The sequence below is a fragment of the Penaeus vannamei genome, chromosome 10, assembly GCF_042767895.1.
Source record: "Penaeus vannamei isolate JL-2024 chromosome 10, ASM4276789v1, whole genome shotgun sequence".
Classification (NCBI taxonomy): domain Eukaryota; kingdom Metazoa; phylum Arthropoda; class Malacostraca; order Decapoda; family Penaeidae; genus Penaeus; species Penaeus vannamei.
Window position 1 is genome coordinate 37,894,289 of NC_091558.1, and position 6,990 is coordinate 37,901,278.

The following is a 6,990-nucleotide window of genomic DNA, read 5'->3' on the forward strand; positions in this document are numbered from 1 at the left end:
TGTTCACGAGTGTGTACAAATAACCAAAGGAAAATAAACGAACAAAAATATATAAAGACAAAGTAAGCATCAAGAGAAAGCAATCACTGTGTTTGTTATTTACTTCGCTTCTTGGGAGACGCCGGAAGGGCAGGCAGATTACACGCACACATGTACGCACAGCGGCAGACGTACAGTGCACAGGGATCAGTTATGCAGCCTCTTTATGCAATCAAACGGGGATTTACAACGAACGAAAAGAGGATTAACAGGCGAAGGCGAACCGGATAAAAGTCACACAGAGTTGACTGAAAAAAAAAAAAAAATTTCCTCGGTTCCTTCGTATCATTAAGACGAGTATTAGTGCTATTATCAATACGATCAATTTCAAAGTCTCTGTGTGATGTACAAAAAAAGGGCCTTTTGTATGCATAGAATTGTGTGTTTTTTTATGATTCTTGTTCTCAGTTGAACAAGGTTTCTGACTGCAGAGTTTAGCTTCGTTTTTGGTGGTTTTTTTTTATCCAACGTGATTTTCGGAATGGGTTTTGAGAAATATAAATCTATTACATAAATCAGTTTACTGCATCTCTCTCTTTCAGCTCATGTTTATAACTTGTTGTGTAGCATGATGTAACGGGAAACAGAAAAAAATGTATTGATTTTGTGATGGTTCTCAGATGAAGGCGAAATTACATCTACATGATTTGAAAGAATATCCAAATATGAGAAGAAAATATTTACCCTTCTTTTGTTTTAGCGCCTAATAATGATGTTGGAAATGGGGGGAGTTTATCGTTACATGATGTATATTATTGTTTATCTTGGACATAAACCTTCCGGTTTGTTAAGGCGGAAGGTTTAGTCTACATCCTCAGTGGTCATAGATATGTCTAAAATGCTGGGTTAGAGAGAGAGAGAGAGAGAGAGAGAGAGAGAGAGAGAGAGAGAGAGAGAGAGAGAGAGAGAGAGAGAGAGAGAGAGAGAGAGAGAAAGGTGCCGGGTAAATAGAATCTTCGCTCCCTCTGTCGCATTAAAATAATTATCAATGTTATCATCATTATTAACAGCTTCAAGATAAAACTTCCTGACATGTGTAATAATATGAAAAAAGGAAAAAGGTGAGAGGAACTCATCCTACCAACCATACTACACGTAAGTATTAATAGAACTGCAGATAGACGCATATTCATATACGAAATTAGAGACAGTTATGAAACGGCGGTGTAGCAGTCATCAATGCTGATTATAAGATACGATAAACTGTATTTTATATATACACTTCGTCAGTTAATTTTGTAACACATTTGTAATATTTGAATTTACGTTTGTTTATAGATTTCATATTACTCCATTATCCGTTTATGTTATCATTTCTTTATTACTCATAACATTAACCATTTCTCCATTTCGACGATCTGCACTAATTAGAAGAATAGCGAGAGAGAGAGGGGGGGGGGAGGGAGAGCGAGAGAGATCAAGTACTGAGATAAAGAGAGGGAAAGCAATGAAAGGGAGAGACTGCACATGCACTCATAGTATAGTCTGTAAAATGGAGAGACAGAGGGAGAAAATGAAAGAGTGTGAGGGAAAGAGAGAAAAATGGAAAGCGATATAAAGATAAACGGATGGGGAACATTGAGGAAACATATTTATAAAGCCCAAAATGCTTTAGGTGGAGGCAGTGTGACTGGAAGTCGGCTTGGCATGGACAACATTACCGTAGATGCAATTTTCATTACTAGTATTGGCATTATTCTCTGTCACCATTATCATTACTGTTCTTATCATCATCGTTATCGCCATAATCATCTGGAGCTAAACACAGTTGTCCAATACTCATCTTATGGATGGTTGTCGAGGAATAGGCATGAGATGAACGAATGCAGTTATATAGACTCATGAGAATATGAAACTACTGAGATTAGTAGTGTAATAGAGGGATTTATTTAAAGCGGAAACGTGGTGAAGGAATGCAATCATATAACTTCAAAAATCATTTAATGAAAAGAGGTACTTATTATATGTGATAGAGAGATATTGTAGCCCACAGTATCTCCAACTACAAAATACGTCACACTGTAGGGCCACCAGTGCAACGTGTCAGCATCATCTGCATCAATAAGGGCATCAAGAAAAATCTCTTGGATTCTTGCACACGGTTTAATCCTTTCCTGGAGACATTCGAGCTGCAAACAAATAAAACATTGGTAACCATGTACTGAAATACAGGTCATTGAACAAAGAATCACAGTTATTTAAGTCTGGGCTTTCTTGATACATGATGTGTAATGCGTTACTTTTCTTATTTCAAAAGACTGGAAGCCTATTAACATAAATATATGAAATTAATCGGAACTATTTGTAGATATACATCCCGACTCAATGAACATTCATTACACACACACACACACAAAAGGAATATTCATTAGTCTAAACTTGCATATCTACCGTATATATAAATGAATGTATAAGCACTTAAAAATGACAGACAAGTAGCAAATTCATCACACATAAACATAAAAATATTTACATCGTATCCCACAGCAGGTAACACTGACGCTTCACATTACCACCTCATCACCACAGGCACGTCACGTCACGACAGGTACACCATCTCATGACAGGTAGCCAGTCTGCACCCTTGCATCTATGAGACAATTTTACTTATATGAAACATCATATCAGGTATTAGCACTTGACACATATAGGATCTACATGGAAATAATAGCACATTACTATTCATATAATGCAAATACAGTATAAAATTAATACCAACCAATGCGAAGACCATGTGAAGGTAGAAATCACTCTGCAAGGTGACAAGCCCAACTCCAGTGCTCTTTCCCAGACTACACTTAAGTCTTTGGGGTTATCCCTATGACTCCAACAGTTCTTTATCACTTTAACTGCCAGCTCTTCCCAGAAATTCTGGCGTTAATAAGAATGTCACTGCACAAATGCAATTTCTATGAGCGTGTCCGTCAACAAAAAACCCTCCTCCAAGTGGTAATGGCGCCTAACACAGGCTTTCGCAGCCAATCATAATGCAAAGTACACGTGGACCAATCAGAACAAAGCGCTGCTCGTGCGTGAGCCAATCAATTTCAAGGATGGAAACACTTGTGCAAATGAGCTATTATCAAGAATTAGTCAATGCATATTTAAATTTCATTCTTATTGTCAATGTATATCTTCATATCAGTGACTGTCTCAAACTCAACCTTCTGGTATAATCATACTCTTTCATTAATTGTAGATGCTGCAAGGGGCAGGGCTACTTGTTGCTAAGGTAAATTTGGCGGGAAAACGTGGCAACGTTTATACCATATCACATATTTCGACTTCCTTCACTAGATAAACAGGACATCCGATTCATAATAACAATTATCCATTCATTCAGTTGTACATCAGCCTATATACACACATGTTTCACATAACATAGTCCACATACAAAGATATTTCAAATAAAAAATGCCAGCAGCAAAAAAAATGAAATAAAATTAGTATCGTTTTCTATAAAACTTATTATTAATCAAAGAAAACTATCACCGTAAGCATATAACAAAACTTAAACTCGCAATATTCTACAGATATATTAATTAACTATATGGTTCCCTAGTAATTTCGAAATACGCAATCTAATGGTATTGTCGATTTAGGGGTCTGTGAAAAGTATTAATAATAATGATAATGTCAATAGTAGTGGGCATGCCAACAAAATAATCAAAAATGTATATATACAAGATTTCTCTTTATCTTAATACTTAGTTGAGATAAGAAGGAAGATAGGTAGATTTTTCTTTTAACTGGATATTTTCGGAAAGTAGTTATTTGAAGGAGCCAAGAAAAGATGTATTTAAAAGAGGTTGGTAATTTATTTTGGTTCTTCTACGACTGGATATATTTCAGTGGAATGGTATGCATACAATAATGTTTAATATATCTTACTCTTTCAGTGAAAGCACACACACACACGCGCGCGCGCACACACACACAATATAACATGTATTTGTAATATAAGAGTTCTCGTAAATGCTACAAGATAAATTAAGTAAAATCAACAATTAGTATATATGTTTCTGTGGTGTAGTGGTTAGCACAGTCGCTTCCTGCGCGACAGATTCGGGTTCAATCCCCGACGGATACTAAAGGCTAAATTTCTTTTGCATGAAATTTTGTATTTCTATCTGTTTATCTTCCGTTTCAGTTATATTACTACTTTTGTCTCTGCCTCTTTCTCCGGTGTTTGCAATAAGGAGTATGACGAAATTAGGTGTGATTTTGAATTTTTTGATCTGCTTGGTTGTTTGTTAGTGTTTGTGCCTGTTTTCACAATTTTATTGTCATATTATCAATATGGAAAGCAAAGACTGGGAGGAGGGAGAAGAGGACGAACTAGTGATGAAGAGAAAGAAACAAAGATCAAGACGGAGTAGGAAAGGTGGAAGGAAGGAAAGAGGCAAAAAAAGCAAATTTCGTTTATCTTACTTTATGTTATCTTTGTTCCACTTTGTCTTCTTTAGATAAGAAATACGATTTCACAGGAGAGAAGAATGATCTCTTTTTATACAGTAGCTAATTATTACCAATATGCACTTTCGTAAAGATACTTACGTGGTTTGCTTAATGAAAACCACGTTAGCCAAGATGCAGACACGTAGTTTACCTTAACTGAAGTTCTTTCAAATTTCCCCGTCATTGGTAGTTGAAATTAACAATTCCTGTATTTAAGAACATGATTAATTATGTTATCATTAGTTCCCATCATTATGCAACAACACTCAATCATACTGCTGTCATTATTTTTATATTGTGTCCTTTATGTATTTCAAAAGGGCCTGTAAACAATATTTTTAGTTTACGAGTCTACTTTTATCTATAAAAACTTGATGTTCAGTCTTCAGTAACAAGTTATTAATAAATCCCTCTACCACAAGACATGTTATATTTGGCATATATTTTTCTCTCAATTTCTTCTATTATGTCCTAATAAGACATACCTGATGATGAACTATTTTCTCTAATTACTACTGCTGTCAGTTTTTTATCCTTTACACTATAAAATATTCACATGAATTGGCAAAGATTATGACTTCAAAAATCTTTTCTCTCTCTCGGCTGAGCAGAAGAAAAAAACGGGAGAAAATGTTTAACAACAAAGGATTCATTTGATTTACTTCATTTTAAGATTAGCAAAGGTATTTAAGACCTATTTCCTTTTCGTGAACTATGTCGTTAATTACCAATTGTACGTTTTCTACTGTTTTCATAATTACTTTAATTGCTGCTGCCGTAATGATTATCACTGCTGTTATTATCATCATTACCGATTATGATTACTAGGGGTTTAAATCAAAGAAGGGGAAATCTTTCCTGTTCTTCTCTCACTTGGATGTTCTTTCCAAATCATTTAGATGTAAAATTGAAGGGACATATTGAGTAGGATTCACTGGCGTAGATATCTTGACTTTTGTATAATGGATATCAGCACAGTTGTCCAACACTCATCTCATGGATGGTTGTCGAGGAATAGGCATGAGATGAACGAATGCAGTTAAATAGAATAGTGTAATAGAGGGATTTATTTGAAGTATATATGGGGTGAACGAATGGAAAAATATAAATTTAATAGGTATGTAATGGAGATAAATTATATTATTTGTGATCGAGGAATATATTAACCTATTACTGCTGACTCCTTTAACCACAAATTTCGACAAATAAAAGTAGACTTGCAAACAAGAGAGGAATACTTGTAAATATGGCTCATTGGTAATTCCGAAATAGGTATCCTAATGGTAATGTCGATAGAGATCTGTGGAAAGTATTGATGATAACGATAATAGTAACAACAGTGGGCTATTTGATTTTTCTAAGACTGGATATATTTCAGTGCAATGGTAGGTATCTAATAAGGTTTAATATATGACATCTTACTCTTTTTGTGGAAGTACACGTAACATAACATATATATGTGTAATATGAGTTCTCGTGAAAGCTACAATATAATTATTGTAAAATCAACACATATCATATATGTATCTGTAGTGTAGTGGTTAACACGGTCGCCTCCTACGCGACAGACTCGGGTTCAATCCCCGATGGATACAATAATAATAAATTTTTTGTATGAATTTTTGTTTGCATCTCTATCTACTTACCTACCGTTCCATTTATATTTCTACTTTTGTTTCTGTCTCTTTCTGCGGTGTTTTCAGGGCGGAGTATGAAGGAATTAATTTTTTTTTTTTTTTTCTGCTAGTGTCTATGCGCGTGTTCACGAGTTTGCTGTCATATTGGCAATAAGAGAAGCAAAGACTGAAAGGAGGAAGAATAGGACGAACAAGTGAAGACAAAGGAATAAAAACGAAGATGGTGTAGGAAAGGTGGAAGGAAGGAAAGAGGCAAAAGAAGCAAAATTTGTTTTATCCTGCTTAGTGTTATCCACTTTGCTTAGAGAGAGAGAGAAGAATTGATCTTTTTACCGTAGTTAATAATCATTTATATATTTTGAAAGGTTTAGTTACTGTAGTTCACAGTGTCATGAAATATATGAGTGCTATTTTGGTCCGCAATTGCATACAAATACAAAGTAGACAAACCAGACAGTACAGCTACCAAGGTGTGAAATACTACTACTGTTGCACTGTGACAGCTGGATCCTGTGCTAAGCATATATCTTCTGTTTTGTGTCGTATGAGATATAATTCGTTACATTTCATCTTATATTCGGTTTGTACCGTGTGAGATGAACTGTTGTAATTCACCTTATAAGGTTTCTTGTCCACATTTCATTTTCATTTTTCTTTTTTATCTCTTCAATGAAACTTTTTTGTATCAGTGATAATTTTTTTTACATTGATACTATTTGATATATAATTCATTCGGAGATTCTTAAAACGAGTATTCTTTTAAACATATACATTACTGAGAAAGCATGTAATTTCATGGCGACTTACACAAGTTGTATTTATATATTTTTTTGAAAATGTACTCCAGTTAGGTATA

General features: G+C 34.7%; 1 non-coding gene across 1 annotated transcript; it reads left to right on the forward strand.

The window, feature by feature from the left end:
- Positions 1 to 6,020: 6,020 nt before the first annotated feature.
- TRNAR-CCU (transfer RNA arginine (anticodon CCU)) lies at positions 6,021 to 6,092 on the forward strand. Its single transcript has one exon. It is a non-coding gene; the product is annotated as a tRNA-Arg (tRNA).
- The last annotated feature ends 898 nt before the right edge of the window (positions 6,093 to 6,990 follow it).